The sequence below is a fragment of the Pipra filicauda genome, unplaced genomic scaffold (genome assembly GCF_003945595.2).
Source record: "Pipra filicauda isolate LSUMZ 115617 unplaced genomic scaffold, ASM394559v2 scaffold78_size3787270_pilon, whole genome shotgun sequence".
In the NCBI taxonomy this organism is placed as follows: domain Eukaryota; kingdom Metazoa; phylum Chordata; class Aves; order Passeriformes; family Pipridae; genus Pipra; species Pipra filicauda.
In genome coordinates, this window is record NW_024104964.1 from 2,729,319 (window position 1) to 2,746,928 (window position 17,610).

A 17,610-nucleotide genomic window follows, 5' to 3' on the forward strand; every position below is an offset into this window, starting at 1 on the left:
AAACAAGGCCAGTTCACACATGCAGGAGAACAAGAGACCTCCAACATTGCCTGGCAAAGGAAGGTAAGAGATTGGAGAAGAGCTGATGCAGCTCAGAGGATGAGATGTGCAGGGTAGGGACGCTCCAAAGGGCAATTCCATGCCTGGGAATGCTTCTCATCCCACTCAGCCCTTGCAGTCAGCAGGAAACAACTTTTCTGGGCTTCTGTGCAGCTGTATCACTTTTTCCTTCTGTGTCAGCCCCTGAGGTGCAGCTGTTGGACAAACAGAACCCATATTTTTCTCCGGGCACCCCCTGGGAAGGCTCTTAACCCATTTCCACATCCCAACTTGCTGCTTCAGTCTGCAGAGAGGTGCCTGTGCTCCCCTCTCTGCTCCCTGCCAGTCAAGAGTGGCTTAATGTCAAACTAGATTATGGAATTTAGGCAGAACTCTTACAGAGTGATCATCAGAAATATTAAAGTATAATTGGAAGTGAAAGATTGGAGTTAAATCTTCGAGGTAATTAATTATCATTGCATAAGCACATAGAAAGGGCTGTATGTACAACTTCTGAAATCACTTTATCTAAGCTGTATCATTAATATTAGAAATATTTGGCTTGGAGACAGCAAAATTGCTGTATTTAGTGCAAAGCTAATGAGTTAGACTACTATTATACCTAGAAAAAAATTCTCAGTGGATGACAAATTATTGGTATTAAAGAGAGTGGGTACTTTTCATAATTATTTTTCTTTGCACAATGCAGGAGGTTCATAATAGATTTTTATAACAATAAAGAGAAAATTTGAATCCTTACCAGTAATCAAGTAAAACTGCCATGTGGTAGCATGATAAATGAGGTCTGAAAGGAGAGCCATCATTCTGAGCCAGCAGTCCCAGGAAAGATTAGATTAAAAGAGCTGAGATAGAGAACACTAGAAAAAGTCATGACTGTGGAGGGATGGAAAAGGATGAATAAGAATTATCCAGTAAAAATGAAAGGGGAGAAATAGGAGAGAGGCAAAGAACCCTCTGGATTGGGGATAAGCAATATTGGGATGTTGGGTCTGTGAAGAGATGAATTTAAGCATCCAAGGATGCTGTGCAGCTCTGCTCCCTTTCCCACAGAAGGTGGAGGTAGTTTAGCTTTTTGGAGAGGTTTGAATGCCTTGGCTCCAGAGTCAAGGTGTTGATATTGAATAAAGAGCTTGTATTTATGAGATTACACAGTATTTTTGCTGAATGTTCCTTTCCATCCTTTCATTTTCCTTCTTTTCTATATTATTTTGCCCCCTCCAGTAGGGAAACCACTGGTGATACAGTGACAAGTGGTAACATCTTTTTTTCTTGGCTCCTTTGAAGTTTCTCCCTGTGCTCTGAGGCTCTGGAACAGGGTGGCTTGGGGCTGTTCCCATGTGTGCATACCTTGGGATCATCCCTCCCAGCAGCAGATATTCCTGGGGAAGGACAGATTGGCTGAGGGTTGAACTGTCAGTGTAATTAGGTGGTTGGGATCCATCATTAAAATCCATGGGCTGATGGCTGCTGTGCTGTCAGAGGGATGGAGCTCTTTGGATGTGGGTGGGACTCGCTCCTTTATTTTGTTTATCCAAGTGGATAAAGATTTTCTGTCCTTCAGAGCAGCTGAATTCATCTGAGAGGGGTCATGAAGAGACTGTGCCCAGCACAGGAAGGACATGGAGCTGTTGGAGTGAGTCCAGAGGTGGCACCAAGAGGATCAGAGAGATGGAACAGTTCTGCTGGGAGGAAAGGCTGGGAGAGCTGGGATTGTTCAGCCTGGAGAGGAGGAGGTTTCAGGGTGAGCTAATTGTGGCCTTCCAGTGCCTGAAAGGGCTACTAGAAAGAGGGAGAGAGATTATTTACAAGGGTCTGGAGAGACAAGACACAGGGAATGGCTTCCCACTGCCACAGGGCAGGGTTAGATGGGATACTGGGAAGGAATTCTTGGCTGGGAGGGTGGGGAGGCCCTGGCACAGGTTGCCCAGAGAAGCTGTGGCTGCCCCTGGATCCCTGGGAGTGTCCAAGGCCAGGTTGGACAGGGCTTGGAACAACCTGGGCTAGTGGAAGGTGTCCCAGCCCATGGCAGGGGGTTGGAACTAAACAATTTTTAAGTTCCCTTCCAACCCAACCCATTCTGTGATTCTGTGAATTAAACCATGAAGTTTGCTGTCCAAGTCCCACTTCAGAGTCTGTGGGTTCCTCCTGGCTCTTTCAGAGCCTCACTTCCAGTTTGTGCCTCACAGACCCAGAATATCTGTGCAGGGGCTGCAAAGCCTGGCTCAACAACTGGGTGCTGTTGGGACAAAGCAGCAGGAGAGGCATTGAAATAAATGATTTTTTAATTTGATGTACTTATTGTTTGAAATCTGAGAACCGTTTTCCTCTTTATTCCATGGTGAGCTTTTTTCTGTCTTTTCAGACCAAATGAATGAAGAGCTGTAACAAATATTGAAGGCTTAGAATTCATAAGGCAGTGCAGAAAAGTCTCTCTCCCACTTTATAAATCATATTGTCCATTGGAAAGATTTTGCTTTAATGACTGGAAATAAATTGGAGGCTGAGGTGTTTTTCAAGGACCCTTTCTCTGTGAACAACAAAATAGCTGGAGCAAACTCTGCAGCAGTTAAATGTGCTGAAAGGAGAACAATTGATTGAGAACCCCAAATATATGATGCCCTTTTTCAAATCAATGGAGAAATTGCTGAAGACGTCACAATTAACTAGGAGTGAGGACAGTGCCCTTCCAGGAAAGGAGTTTTATGCAGATTGAATTATTGCAGGGATGCTCTTCCCCTCCAATTCTCTTGTGTGCATCAGCATCAGTCACTGGAATTGATGGCAGCTCCCAGCAGCTCCAGCTGGAGGCGAGGGAACTGCGTCAGGGATGTGGCCATGGCACGGTCAGTGCCCATCCAAGGGCTCAATAATCCCTTGGTGTGACACACTGAGAGCAAGGGAGGGTTTGTTGGACATGGTGCTGATCCCAGGAATAGTTTTCCCTGCCTGTGAAGCTCCTGTGCTGTCGAGGGGAGGCTGAGGATCAGAACCAGGAGATGTTGCTGTTGGGGGTGAGGCCGTTCGGAGTCGTGATTCCTCATCCCGGTTTGGTTGCAGGGAATGAAATGGAAATCAAATCTCTGGATTTTTGGAGTCACCAATATGTGATGAGCTGAGCCTTGTTGCAAATGAGGGGAAGCTGCAAGAGGAGCAGCTGAGGGCACTTGGTGTGTTCAGCTGGAGCAGAGGAGACCTCACTGCAGTTCCAGCTCCCTGGGGAGGGGCAGAGGAGGGGCAGGGACTGAGCTCTGCTCTGGGGGGACCAGGGACAGCACCCAGGGAAGGGCTGGAGCTGTGTCAGGGCAGGGTCAGGTTGGATCTCAGGAAAAGGTTCTTCCCCCAGAGGCTGTTTGGGCACTGACCAGGCTCCCCAGGGCAGTGGGCACAGCCCCAAGGCTGCCAGAGCTCCAGGAGGGTTTGGATGATCCTCTGGGGATGGGCCTGTGCAGGGGTAAGGATTGGACTCCATGATCCTTGTGGGTCCTTCTAACTCATCCTATTCTGTGAAATGCAGCATTTTTGTGTTCCCTGATCCACATCCCTCTGTGCTAACCCCCAGTTTAACCCCGTTTTCTAGTCAGGCTGTGCCAATGCCTGTCAGTGCGTGTGCATCTCCTGTCCTCCTCAAGGCAAACCCCCCCCCACAGTCCTTGCAAATGCACTGGAATTGCTTTTCAGATGCATTTGTCACCGGGGATTACAGTCTGTGCTCCCCATTAAGGCAGACCTACCCTTGACCCCAGGCTTTGTTTCTGCCAGAGGACTGGGAGCTCCTCCATCGACGTTGGAGTTAAATGATACAGTGAGAAAAAAGAGCAAATTGTTTTCAAATGTGCACCGAGAGCAGACATTGAAAATACTCGATGAAAACCAGATTGAAGCTGCACCGTGAGTGATCCAAAGGGTAGATGGGGTTGGCTTTTAAAAAAAAAAGAAACAAATGGGCAAATTCTGTTCATACAGTGCTTGTTCCTCAGTTTTTTTACAGAGGGAGCCTGTAAACTTACTTTTACACTTACTTAGCCATGACAACCTACATCTCAACTCTGATTTTGCCAAGGTAGGCACAGGCACGAGAGAAGGGCATAAAGAAACTTGTCTCCTGCACACCCTGCCCCATATGGACACAGTCATGATCTGTGTATCCAGCCACCTCAGTACTTAGGGAAAGGAAAGTATCCTAAATGGGCTTGTTTTTCCATGGTGGTGGTGGTTGGGGTATTTTGGGGCTTGTTTTTCTGCTGCTCTCATCAGACCCTGACCACAGAGGATGTGTCTGTCTCGTACTGCTGAGCAACAAAGTTGAAATGATGGTCTCCAACATCATGTTATGGAGCTACAAGAGAGCTGGAGAGGGAATTTTGACAAGGGCCTGGAGTGACAGGACAAGGGAAACGGCTTTAAGATGACAGAGAGCAGGTTTAGATTAGATATTGGGAAGGAATTCTTGGCTGGGAGGGTGGGGAGGCCCTGGAACAGGTTGCCCAGAGAAGCTGTGGCTGTCCCTGGATCCCTGGAAGTGTCCAAGGCCAGGTTGGAGCAACCTGGGCTAGTGGAAGGTGTCCCTGCCTATGACAGGGGGTAGAATGAGATGGTCTTTAAGTTCCCTTCCAACCCAAACCATTCTGTGATTCTGTGATCATTCTACCAGGGGAAAACCACCCCAGTAACTAATCTCCACCACCCAGTACCTGGAGGGTGCCAGTCCAAAATGTGGTAGCATGATGCCAACCCCTCTCCAGGCTGTGCTGCTCAGCTTCTGTCCGCATGGACCAAATATTTCACCCTCTCAGGAGGCTCGTCAGAGTCCCATTAGCATTAATTTAATCTCAGCCTCAGGGATATGTTTTCCAAATGTTGCTCCTCTGTCTCCACACCTGCAGAAACACCTCCTGGCCCTTGAACTTCAGAACTGGGGACTCCTGAGGGTCCTTCACTTGCGTGGGCAGAGCTGTTGTAATTTGTTTGATGACTCAGAGTGATCATGACAGCAAAAACCTGGTTCAGAAAGTTGCTTTGTGTGTGTTTTACAGGTGGCATTCAGGACAAAACAATTGTACTTGCTCTGAGCACCTGGGGGTGCTTCAGAGAAGAGCCACTCCGGGAGCTGGCACCTTCTCCCTGCTGCATGTGACTTTCTCCAAAGATGCCATTTTTCTCACCTTCAGTTTTCCAGCCAGGCTGCTGCTCCTGCTGGCTCTCCAGAGCCTCTCCAGCGAAACAGTTCCTCCTGGGATATGTCCCTTCACCCGTTTCCATGGCAAAGAGCGGGCACCTTCTCTTTTATGCTGATTCACTGATCTGTTCTTTCCCCTCAGGAATTCATACTGGAGAGCGTGTGGAATGTGGCAGCTCCTCTTTGTCCTGAAGAGTTGTGTCTGAATGGAGCATCGTCAGGATTTAATTGCAGCCCATTCTCAGTCCTGAACATCCTCAAGAGCTCGTGGGCTGTTGATGGAAAAGTGGAGGTAAGAGGCTCAGGGAAGGCAGACAGATCAAATCCAGACATGCAAAGAGAACAGTGCTCAGTAACCCTTAGAAAGCACAAGTTCTGAGTGGGGAGTTGTTTTTCTGTGTTTTTTTTTTTTTTTTTTAAGGTTGTTTCAGTGCCATCAATAAATAAATTTAGGCATGTCACAACTGAGCTCTTATGGACGTCAAAATTAAGGAACATCAAAGGAAATCTTAAATGTAGTTTGCTTAATAATCTTTTAGGGTTTGTTCCACTGCTGTTTGTTTTTCCAGCCTTGGTTTTTTGCCCTGCTGTTTCCTTGTTTGCCTAATTTCATGAGGAATTGCTGCTTTGGGACATCATGGAAGTACTTTTGGAAGTACCAAACGTATTGACCAAACAATTCTCTGTTCTCTACTCCCCCAAATTTTTTTTGCAAGCCACGTGGAAGGAAACCACGTGCTGAGAAACAGATTCCATGAGCAAGAGGAGACTATGGAAGCAATTAAACTCCTGATCATGGTTTGACCAAGAGTCTGTTTGGGTTTTGCTGGGTTGTAACGCCATGAAAGGAACCTTAGATCTAAAATGCTGTAATTGAGCATATTAATTAGCAGGAAATGATGCCCTGGAGCTTAATGGCTCCTGGAAGGTGGAAAAGAGGGACAACCTGACAGCAGCCAATTAGGTCAAGCAGCAGGTACTTCATTTACTTGTTTTAGGCAGCCTTTAAAAGAGGTTGGGAATGGAGATGCTCAACAGAGATTGCAGGAGGTGGGAGCTGCAATTTGGGGCAGTGCAAGAGCACATTAAAACTGGGTGCTATCAACAAAGTTGTTACTGCTGGGTTTGGCACTTGAGGGAAACAGGGTTTCTGGTGATAAACTGGGGATAAAATATCTAGGATCAATTATACAGAGTTCCTGGGAAATGTGGGAAAAAAAAATAAACGTGGAAGGAAGATGAAGAATTGGGGAGGGAGGAGGAACAGCCAAGTAGGTGAGGAGAGAATCGAGGTTATTGCAGTGATAACCATTAAAACAGGACTGTTTGCCAAGACCTCCCACTGTAAAATAGCAGGGAGAGAGTTTTGTGGACCAGGAGAGGTTGTTCTTATATATTTCCATATGTCACTGCAGTGGAGTTAAAGAAAGGCCCTAAAAGTAGCCAGCATGGGAACACAGTGTTATTGCAAACCTGCCATCACAACTGAGAGAGATCCTGAGCAACCAAATTAAAAGAAAAGAAAAAAGAGCTAATTTTAGCTCAACCCCTGAGCCTAGTGTGGGACAGAATAAACCCAGTGTATTTGGAAGTGCCTTGAGGCTTTCCCAGTGCCTGAAAGGTCTGCAAATCCAGCAGATAATGCTTTTCCACTGCTGTTATCACTCCAAAGACAACTCAGCTCCTCTCTATCTCTTTCCTGATGTAGGTTCTGATAAGTATCCGTTTCTTTTTGTGATCTAAAGCAGCTTTCAGCAACATGGGTATATTTTAAACTTAGATATTTGCAACCACGTCACAGAACAGTCACAATCCCAGTGGACACACAGAACCCACTGGATCCCTAACCCAAGAAGGGATGGGGAGTTTTCTGTGTGTGTTTTGTGAACTGGTCATTAAGAACATTTAATATGTAATTTATCAAATCTGGGAGCAGAATTTAACCACTTCCAAAATAGGTGAAGCAGTTCAGAGGAACATGTTCTTGCACGGGAAATCTGTTTTGCAAAGAGGGAAGGGGGAACTGCGTGAGAGGAGTAAACAGCTCCAAAAACCCCTGGGACACCCAGATTGGGGGTGAAAAGGGTTCCCAAACTACTGGGTGTGAGACAGTGGATTACTATATTAACTATTGGCTTGGAGAAACTCAAGTGTGTGTGTGTGGGGGGAAGAGAGAAGTTGAGTTTCCCTGAATTTTAAATAGATGTATTTGTTGGGTGTAAGCAGAACCTGCACCCTGTGAGTTGTATTAAATGATACCCATTTAGGAACAAAAAAAACATATCAAAACACACCAATCTCCCTCAAAACTGGCTTGGCAGCTGTGGTTTTGTGTTGTAAAGGCAGGATTATCAGTTAAAACAAAACATGTCCTCTCTGTCCAGCTGCCAGTGGTACAGGTTGTCAGCATGAGAAAACTGGGATGATCCTTGGAAGTGGTACAGGTTGTCAGCATGAGAAAACTGGGATGATCCTTGGAGCCCTTTTCCTGGGAGCTCCTCTCTGCTGTTCCCTTCCCCATCACAGGGTCACTTAAGGGGTAGAGGGTTCACCACCTGCCTTCCCTGTCCTTTTTCTCTACCAAGCAGGAGTCAAAATTCACAACTGGGACGGTCAGATATTGGGAAGGAATTCTTGGCTGGGAGGGTGGGGAGGCCCTGGCACAGGTTGCCCAGAGAAGCTGTGGCTGCCCCTGGATCCCTGGAAGTGTCCAAGGCCAGGTTGGATGGGGCTTGGAGCAACCTGGGCTAGTGGAAGGTGTGGAAGGGTGGAACTTTAATGTCCCAAACCGTTCCATGATTGTATGAGACTGAGTTTGTGGGATCTTCCCCAAAACACCTGCTAAAATTCACAATGTGCAGTGAGCTAAATCAATAATTCACACAGCTCAAATCCCAGGGCTTTCTCTCCAAACTGGGAGCACTTTTAGTTCACTTGCCTGCTCTGCAGAAGAATGTTTTTTGGTAAATTTATGTACGAGAGAAGGTGCTTAAAAACAGGATTTCTGTGTGAATCCGTGGGGTTTGTTCTTACAAAGGTAAGTGGCTGAACAAAAGTGAACAACCCTAACTCTCACATGAGGGTCTTCAGGAGGGATGTCAGAGAGCCTCACAAAGGGGATGGGGAACCTCTCTCCTGAATCCAAGGGGGAGAGAGAGGCCTTCACACCAGGACTGTCAAACTGTTGAGAACAGACATCTCAAAGAAATTCAAGTGCTTGGCTTGTAAAATGAATTTGGCCCCAAAACATCTCCAAATATCCCCAATATCTCCATTTCCCCATTGCCCTGGGAGAGAAGAATCTGCCTAGAGACAACAGTCAAGTTTGGCATGAGCTGCTCAGAGCACTCCCATTTTGTCTCCTGATGTTTCTGATTTTAGTATTTTGTAATTTTATTACAATATACCTTTCCTTCAGCATTAAAAAATGCTTCCTGGACCAAAAAAAAACCCATAGAAAATAAATAATAGAAAGCTTTGCTATTTCCAAAGTAGTCGAAAATATAAAAGTCGGAATAGTTTAATTCCAAAATTAAAAAAATGCCAAGATTTCCAAAAAAGATTCTTTGGGAAAATCCCTGTAAAGATGTATTTCATGTTGCTCTTCTGGTGGGGAAAAAAATACCTTTTCTTTTTTTTGGACAAAGGTTATTTTAGAAGGTCAACTTTATGTTGGAGCAAAGCTTCTGGTATAACTTTCCATAAAACATATTAATACTGCAAAGAAATCTGGTGATTAATGCATTGCTTTATGATTAATGTGTCGGAAAATGATTCACAGGTCTCTGAAATCAACACAAAAAATGCCATTTACCCTTTTATTTTTCTCCTATTGATTTCAGTATAGGTTAGATTTTAACTTTCAGGCTTTCCCAGCAGGAAACCAACCCTCACAATTGTTTCAGACAAAAAGAAACGACCTGTTCTTAAATAGGAAGTCACTCTTGTTGTAATATCATTACTGGGGGTAGGACAGAATGTTTGCCTGCCCTTCTGTGGGGTCTGGAATGTTCTTTCTGAGTGATGCCTGTCAATTCTTTTGTGTTGGCTGACTCACAAAATGCCATTGCAGAGGGGAAAAAAAAAAACCAAACCCACACAAAAGAATTGTGAGTAATGATATTGATGGGAACTAAGAGCAAATAATGATGCTTGGAAAATAAAGCTGCACATTCAAATCCCCTTAGAAAAGTTTGGGGTAGGGCACAAGAAGTGGGTAACTTTTATAAGAGAGGGACACATTGTGTTCTTGTCTTTATTCCTGTAAAAATAACCTTTTCACCTGGAATTATATCGACTGGGTGGTTGTTTAGAAACCATCAAATATTTCTGTGGTTTGAGTCCTTTTTTTTGTAATTATATTTTTCTTCCATCCATCCTCTTTTGTTTGTGCTGGGAAAGACGCTTCCTTTTGTTCTGATTTTTATCCCCTTTCCCCCCCCAGAGAATTGTTATATCTGGTTTTATTTTCTCCTCTATTGTTTTCCTAAGATAATCTCCTTGTTTCCTTTCATTTTGTTGTTCTCTTTGCTTATTTAGACTCGTTGTTTGTGCCTTCCCTTACAAACCTGCCTTGATCTCGTTTTGCTCGAGAAGAATTGCTCCACTTTGAAGCTGCATCCAGTTCTGCTTAGATTTTTTTTTTTATTATTATTACCATGACAAATCCTTTTATTTAAGGGTATCTTGTTAAGGGAGCATCTTGTTATCTGTGTTCCTCCCTGTCCTCGGTGGGTTTGAGGTTTCTCTGCTGCCTTTGCTGATGAATATTGTTTTGACCACTTCAAACATTAACTTGTGAAGGATGTGCCACTTCCCAGCTGTGGGTTTTCTCTCTAATTTTGTGTTTGATGTGGGGTATTTTTTATCTCTGAATCACCTGCTGCTGGAATTTTGGTCATGCAGGGGTCGAAGGCTCACTCAGTGATGCAGTTCCACGTACAGGATGCTGAGTCAGTGCCTGGGAGGTGTTCACACAGTCATTTGTGCTAATTACAGTTATTTGCACGAATTTTAACCAAAAATCTGTTCTTTATATTTCCTTGACAATTTATTCACGAAATTACCCTTTTTTTTAAGCTGAAAACTTCCGTATTGTGTCATTTTTTTTCTCAAAATGATGTTCCTTTTTTAATACCTGCTTTTAAATTTTGTATTATAAGGCTGTTTTTAGTTCTCCAATTTTATTTGAATATTCCTGTATTCTCTCTCAGGGTGATCAAAGGTAACATTTAACAGAGAAAAAATGTCAGGCCTCATTCATATGCTAATTGCAAGTGATGAAGAGCCAGTTTAAAGGGGGTTAAATTGAGCATTTGCCAGTTGGAAACTCAGAATTTAAAACCTTCAATATATTCATAGACATTATTTCTGGAGAAATTTTGGAAAGGTAAAAAAAAAAAAAAGGCATTTTTAAATTCTGAACTATTGTTAAATGGTGCCATTGGCTTTGTAACAAAAGGAAATTTTGGGAAGTGTGTTCTTGGTGGTGTTTTTATAGATAAATATCAGGTAAATAAAGGCACATATAAGTAAATTTTATATTGAGGTTATGCAGGGAACTACACTTAAATAGCTTTACTGGAAGTTCATTTGGCCATTCCCATTGCCTCTTGCAATGAAAATGAGCATGGACAACTTGGTTTTAAAGGATAAAAGGGTTTTGAACTGACTCTAAAAGTGCTGGATATAATTCCCAATAATTTCTTTTAACTAATAAATGCACTGCATAAATCTCTGTCGGACCAGTGAGTGCCAAGTTGGGTTTACGTGAAATAAAGACAGAAACTTGGAACTTTTATTAGAGGAGAAATCGAACCTTATTTCTGTAAGATGCTGGAAATCTCCTTGGACAACTCGTGGGTCCCTTCAAACTCCTCAGGAGCTTTGAAAATAAAGCCTTTACTCACACCAGCACTTTTAAAGCTTTAATTATCCAGGTGAAAACAGGATTTAGGAAATTATTACAAATATTTTAATTGCTTTGGTGTCCGGCTTTCCCCTTTATGTTTAATACCAATTAAAGATATATATAAATAAAATGATAGCAGCCTTTTGCTGCTGCCCCTTCTGCAGCTCTTGTTATTGGGGCAGAAGTTGCTGTACAAGATTCTGTGGAAGTCTCTGCTCCTCCAGACCCAGTTCAGTTGGACTTAGAGCAGGAATCAAACCCATTTGCTGGGTGAAGCTTTAGGATCAGTGTAAAATGCATTTGGGAACATGCTCAGCTGCAGGTTCATAATGTGGAAGGTGTTCTTAAGTCATTTCTGGGCTGAAATCCACATTTCTTAGAGTAGGAATGTGACCATTCCTCACCTGTACAACCCTCAGAGGTCCAGCTAATTATTGCAGCCCATCAGAATCACTCTGATATTCTGTTAAAAAGCTCTAACTGGGGGTGTGCTGCCAAAGGTGAGGGACATTAACAGGGTGAAGTGTGGGGAAATGTGGAAATGGGCCTCCTTGACTGATCAGGTTGGCAGTGGGGGTAAAACCTCATTTTCCATCCATCCTTCCTGTCCTGGTTTGACTGGGAGAGGTTGGGGCTGCCAAGGGGTTGGGTTGGTGCTTTAGCACAGCCTGTTCAGCCCCTCTTTGTGGTTGTAAAGTGCTTAATCCTTTGAACTCTCCCCCATCCTGCTGGTTGTACATCTGCTCTCAGTTCCGTGTCCCTGCCAGTGTCTTTGTAAAGGGACATTAAATTGCCAGCATTTTTATTTCATTTATGATTTGTCTTTCAGGTCATGGCCTATGAGACTGCAAGTGGGACTCTTGACAGCCCAAGGAGGAGATGGAGCCTGTCAGCAGTGAAAAGGGTTTTCTCTTCCAGCTGACAGGTAAAGGGTCCATTCAGTCTGACAGTCCCCTCAGAAAAAACCACTAATTAACACTTGTCATCTGCCACAGTCACAGGTAATTCCCACTCTGGCAGGTCTTTGCATGGATTCCCGTTATTCCTTTGACAACTGGACCATGAAATCTAATTTTGCCAGGATGGAAAACGGTATCAGTGTTTGTGCCAGGTTTTGAAATGCATCACAATGAGCAGGGAAGTGTCTGCAGAGCTCTGGGAGCACAGAAGTGCTTCTCCCAGGACGAGGGGCATTGCTCTGACAAGCTGCAACAAGTAATTAATTACAAACAGCAAATTGGTCTCACGGGGCAAGCTTGGAGGTCATAAAAAAAAAGCAAAAGAGAACCCAAAGAACTTGTTGATGGTTAACTGCAGTGAGGTAATTAATGAGTGAATGCACAGAGACAGCAGAGAACAGTGCCTGACTTTCATCCTGTAAAATATTTATGATTAATGAAGTTATAGTGCTGTGAATGCACACTGAGAAATCCCTCTGTGACAAGTAGTCACTGGCTGAGGAACAGTCACAGAACCATGGAATATCCTGAGTTGGAAGGGCCCCACAAGCATCATCAATCCAACCCCTGGCCCTGCACAGGACACCCCAATAATCCTACCAGGTGCCTGAGAACGCTGTGAAACTGCTTGTTTGTTCTGAAATGGGAATAAATTAAGAAGTTTTATGCACTCGTGGCACCAACAGTGACATAGTAATTCAAGTAGTAATTCAAGAAAAATACTTCCCATTTGCAAGGAGATGAGAATCATCTGTCTAAACCCACATATTTAGTATATTCTTTCCTGGGACACCACAAACAGAACATGAAAAGGGTTTTCTCTTCCAGCTGACAGGGGAAGAGTCCATTCAGTCTGACAGTCCCCTCAGAAAAACCCCATTAATTAACACTGCCACACTCACAGGTAATTAATTAATTAAATCTGCCACACTCACAGGTAATTCCCACTTTGGCAGGTCTTTGCAGAAGTCCAAGCAATTACTGAGACAATTTGCACCCACTGGAGGGGATGTAATTCCTGCCCTTTGACATTTTTTCTTATCTTTTGAATAATTTTCTTGTAGATAGGAATGGGAAGGGGGGAAGTAAGGAAACTGCATGCAAACAATAAATATGTCTCTTCAGTAGTCATGAACTGACGTTTTACAGATGCAGAGTTCTACCCCATGTGTGCTTTGAGGTGAAGGAACATCCTCGTAGCTCACAGAGGAAATCACAAATCCATGGCATCTGCATTAAGGTTATGCTCAAACATTTTTTCTACCCCCATCCCTTCTCCCCCTTTCCATCTTAGACATCAACCATTTCCTCCACCTCGGGGCTTCGCTCTTCCTTCCCTGGTTGATTATTTCCACAACTTTCACCTTTCCCCGGCACTAACTTCGTCATATTCCACAAAATAGCAATTTTCCACTTTGTGTTGGAGCATTTGTTGGTGCTGAGGCTGTAGTACCACACATCCCCTGTGTCTGCCAGTCACCAGCACTCCGTGCCTGCCTTGATTGATGTTCTTATATCTCTTGGAATTTGTCCTGTCTCGCTCCCCCCTCTCTCCCCTTCTTTTTCAGGAGCTGCTGCTCTCCCATAAAACCAGTTTATATATCAATCAATGTTAGATGGGAATTTAGTGGTAACATCTGTGAGAAGTGCTCTGGTGTTCAGGGAATGGATAAAACTGCGGGAAAGTTTGGTGCTTCCTAAAGTCCCTAAATACTCATCCTATAAAACAAGATTTACAGTGTTGTATCCACGGCACGGAAGTGCTCAGCTTACTCCATAATGTTCTTGGAAGGCTTTGCCTTGTCTGCCCAGCTTGGATTTGTGAGTGTGTTTGTGTGTGTTAAACTTCTTTTTGCAGCTGTTTTTAGCTTTTTTTATCCGATTTTATTGTGCTGTAAACTTTTGGTGGAAAGCTGGGTAATTTCCCTCACCACAACGTGGTAAAAAACTTGTGGTTATAAAGTGAAAAAAAAAAGTATATATATATATAGTGTTGTGTTTGCCTCCAGCCTTGTTTCATTTTGCCTCTGCCTCTGTGGCCTTGAAGGTGATGCTCATTTTGCAGAGGTGGCTTTTTAATTAAACTTCTTTTCTTCGTCAAACTCAGCTCTCAAGGATTTTCAGCTTCCGCTGGCTCAGAGTAGAAAAAGATTTTACTGAAAATCGTAAAGTTCTGAAATTTCAGAATGACTTACTAACTACAGGATGCAAGTTTTTTAAAATATATTTCAGAAATTCACCCAAAACTCTGAATATTTTTGAGAGATAATTAAGCTCAGCCTTAATGTTAAAGCAACTGGGTGAGAAGGAACAAACAGAAGGGACTTTTCCAAACTTCTGGCTACACTGAAATATAAAATTGACTCTTTTAAAACACTGAAAGTTGAAAAGGGCAGAAGAACCCACAGAGGAATAGCAGGAAAATTGTCTTATCCTCCATTTCATGTTTATTTTATGTGAGCTTTCTGTATCTGAATAAATTATATGGACTTTTACATCCTAAATGGCAGGACATGGATGATCAGTTCCTGACTGCCTTTCAAATGTCCTAGTTTTTTCCTCCAGGTTTTGAGGACTTAACCTTGGAAGTGTCCATGAGAGGCCAAGGAAAATAATGAATTAACTTAGATCTTGGTGAGTGGGCACTAATCAAACTTTATGAAAAAATCCTGGTGATTTTTTATTTTTTTTTAACCTCAAAAATTTGGACTTTTTGGGAATAACATCACTCAAAGTGTCAACTCATGATGATAATGATGATTATTATTATTTTCCTGAGCAGGGAATCTGCTCCATTCAGAAGATAAGGATTAAATTCTCTGTACAATAGATTTCCCTGCAATTTTAGCCTTTTCAGCTCAAAGTTTTCAAACAAATTTCAGGTAAAATGGGGAATATTGGTGAGAAATGTGGTGTCAGCCTAAAGGAATGAGGTAGTGACACATTTAACTCAAGCAAGAACTTGGCCTGGAAATGTAATTAGTGTCTTTTTCATTGAGTGAATAATAATGAAAGAAAGGGTAAAAAATACCTAAATATCGAAATACTTGAAAAAGGAAAAAAAATAAAGGAATAAAGAAGAAAATACCATGACCACCAAAAAAATTCTGAGCAATCTGTCGGTAGTATTTAAGGGCTACTTGCAATGTGACACATAGAAAAGAATGATTCTGCATTTAATATTAAACCATAATAATTTCAAATTATTCACAGAAAATATTAATGTGTGATTCAGTTTTCCTTAAATATCCACTTTAATTGATTATGAAAAACAAAACAAACAAATCTTTGAGCAGTTTTTATGTAACAAATGCATGATTTGATCACTTGAAAGCTCGTTTTTCCCCTTTTTTTGTTCTGCTTCATTTGTTTATCCAGTCAAGTTTCCAGGTGTGTGGGGCAACACAGAGATGGGTAAAGAAAATGATTGATTACAAAGTTACCAAAAGACAGAACAAGTTAGGAATGAAGTGATCATTTTTCTACACAGGGAAAGTTTCTCAGGGGAGAACCTCCAGTTCTGTTCCGGGGTGACTGGGTTTAAATGTGTTTTTAATGAGCTCGGGGAAAGTGCTGAACAACAGGAGCAAAAATAGGTAGATTTGATGAAATTATTCAGATTTATTTGGCCAAACAAGAAAAGATGTTGGAGGGATCTACAGGAACTAGGAGGATAAAAGATAAAATATGTAGGTGCATTATTAAGGTTAAAAAATAGTTAATGAGTGTGGAAAAAAAAAATATTTGATGGCTCTGGGTACAAAACCCAACAAGGATTTTTGCCTGTTTTAGTGCTGCTCAGAAAAACAAACCAAGGATTTCAGTAGTTTTGAATTCCAGGAAGGAAATAATACTTGAATTATTATGGGAGAACTTATGAATTCAAGATTGGAGTTGTTTGAATCAGAAACAAGGAAGAAAGAGGATTTTAGTGCATCTGTGGTACAAAGAAGGGAAGTTGCTCAAACTTGTGTTTCATATTTCAGGAGTCCAGGGAGAGCTGAGCTGGATTAGGATTGATTTAGGATGGACTCGTGCTGCACCAATGGGAATGGAACAGATTTAGGTTGGAATCAGACCTGGAATTCTGGGGTCTAAAACCCACCCTTGAATCTAGAAGCACCAAATATCCTTGGAGTCACAGCCAGTCAGGAAAAAGCTCCTTTTTTCTCAGTTTTCTGGCCTCAAATACCTATTACAGTTCTCCCAACATCCTGACTTGAGCAAGTGGCTTCCACCTGCACACCAGGGATTTTTGGAATATTGTCCATAAAATCACAGGAGATTGGAAAAGACCCCTAAGGTTGAGCCCAACCATTAACTCAGCCCAAGTTCACCACTAACCCACGTCCCCCAGTGCCACATCCACCTGTTCTCTGACCTCCTCCAGGGATGGTGATTCCACTGCTCCAGTGCCTGACCAACCTTTCCAGGAAGATGTTTTTCCTGATATCCAACCTAAACTTCCTCTGGAGTAACCTGAGAAACAGTTGGAAGAACATTGGATCAAGGCTCTCCATGAAGACACGTGGATATATCTGATGTAAGTATGTATCTGTTTCTGATCTAACTTTACATCATGCTTTTCCAAAAAAAAAAACACACACTTTTTTTTGATGGTAAAGCAAAGAAACCACATTTCTTGAGGTGCTACAGCTATTCCTGCTCTTTAATCCAGGGATGGCAATCGATCATGTGGTGGGATTGCTCCTCTAGTGAGCTGGTAATAATGGATAAAGAGATAATGGATAAAGAGATGCTGTGATTGCTGAAGATTTCCTAACAACTCTTGTGATCACTTGTTCCATGTGTTCTTGTTTACCTGATTTCTACACTTCACAACCAATAAGACCCATGTCTTGGTATTTTCCTGGCTCCTTTCTGCTGCTTCAGAGCTGGAATTTCTCCTGGTGCACTTAAAAAAAATCAACTTTTTCAAAAGCCATTCCTTGAAGTGAGAGGTGAGAAGTTGCTGTTTAAGAGCAGGTTTAAATTCCAAGTGAAAAATGCTTTACTGGTGTACAGCAACCTGAGATCTTGCAATACCTTCAGCTGCTATTTCAGTCTGTTCTCAGAGACTTTAGGCTTCATCCTGGAACATCCCTGGAGATTTGGGAAAGCAAATATAGCAAATACCAGTCTGCTCTTTATAAATGTAGACTAGAAATGTGTTTCAAACCCAAAAGTTAAGCTGGCAGTATCAGGAAAAGCTCCATTTAACACACTCTGGGTGATTTTTTTTTTCAATGACAGCTCTTGATCAGATCATTTCACCATTAATTTTGACTGGGTTGGGTGAGTATTCTTTAATTTCAGTGAAAACTCTGCGTGGTTTTACACATTCCATGACATCTTTCCTAAGGGTTGCAAGTATTATAAACACCTGATTTCTTTCTGGTTAGTTTAGTGGCTTTATTAGTTCAGAATCAGCTGATTTTAGAACAAGGCAAAGGGAATAAATACACACTCCAATTTCTGCCACTGATTATATTCTCCTTGGCCTC

The 17,610-nt window shown here is 42.5% G+C and overlaps 1 long non-coding RNA gene across 1 annotated transcript; it reads left to right on the plus strand.

The window, feature by feature from the left end:
* The first annotated feature begins 5,395 nt into the window (after positions 1 to 5,395).
* Positions 5,396 to 16,644, plus strand: LOC113989807. The gene is made up of 3 exons (XR_005566726.1): positions 5,396 to 5,528; positions 11,977 to 12,072; positions 16,093 to 16,644. It is a non-coding gene; the product is annotated as an uncharacterized LOC113989807 (long non-coding RNA).
* The last annotated feature ends 966 nt before the right edge of the window (positions 16,645 to 17,610 follow it).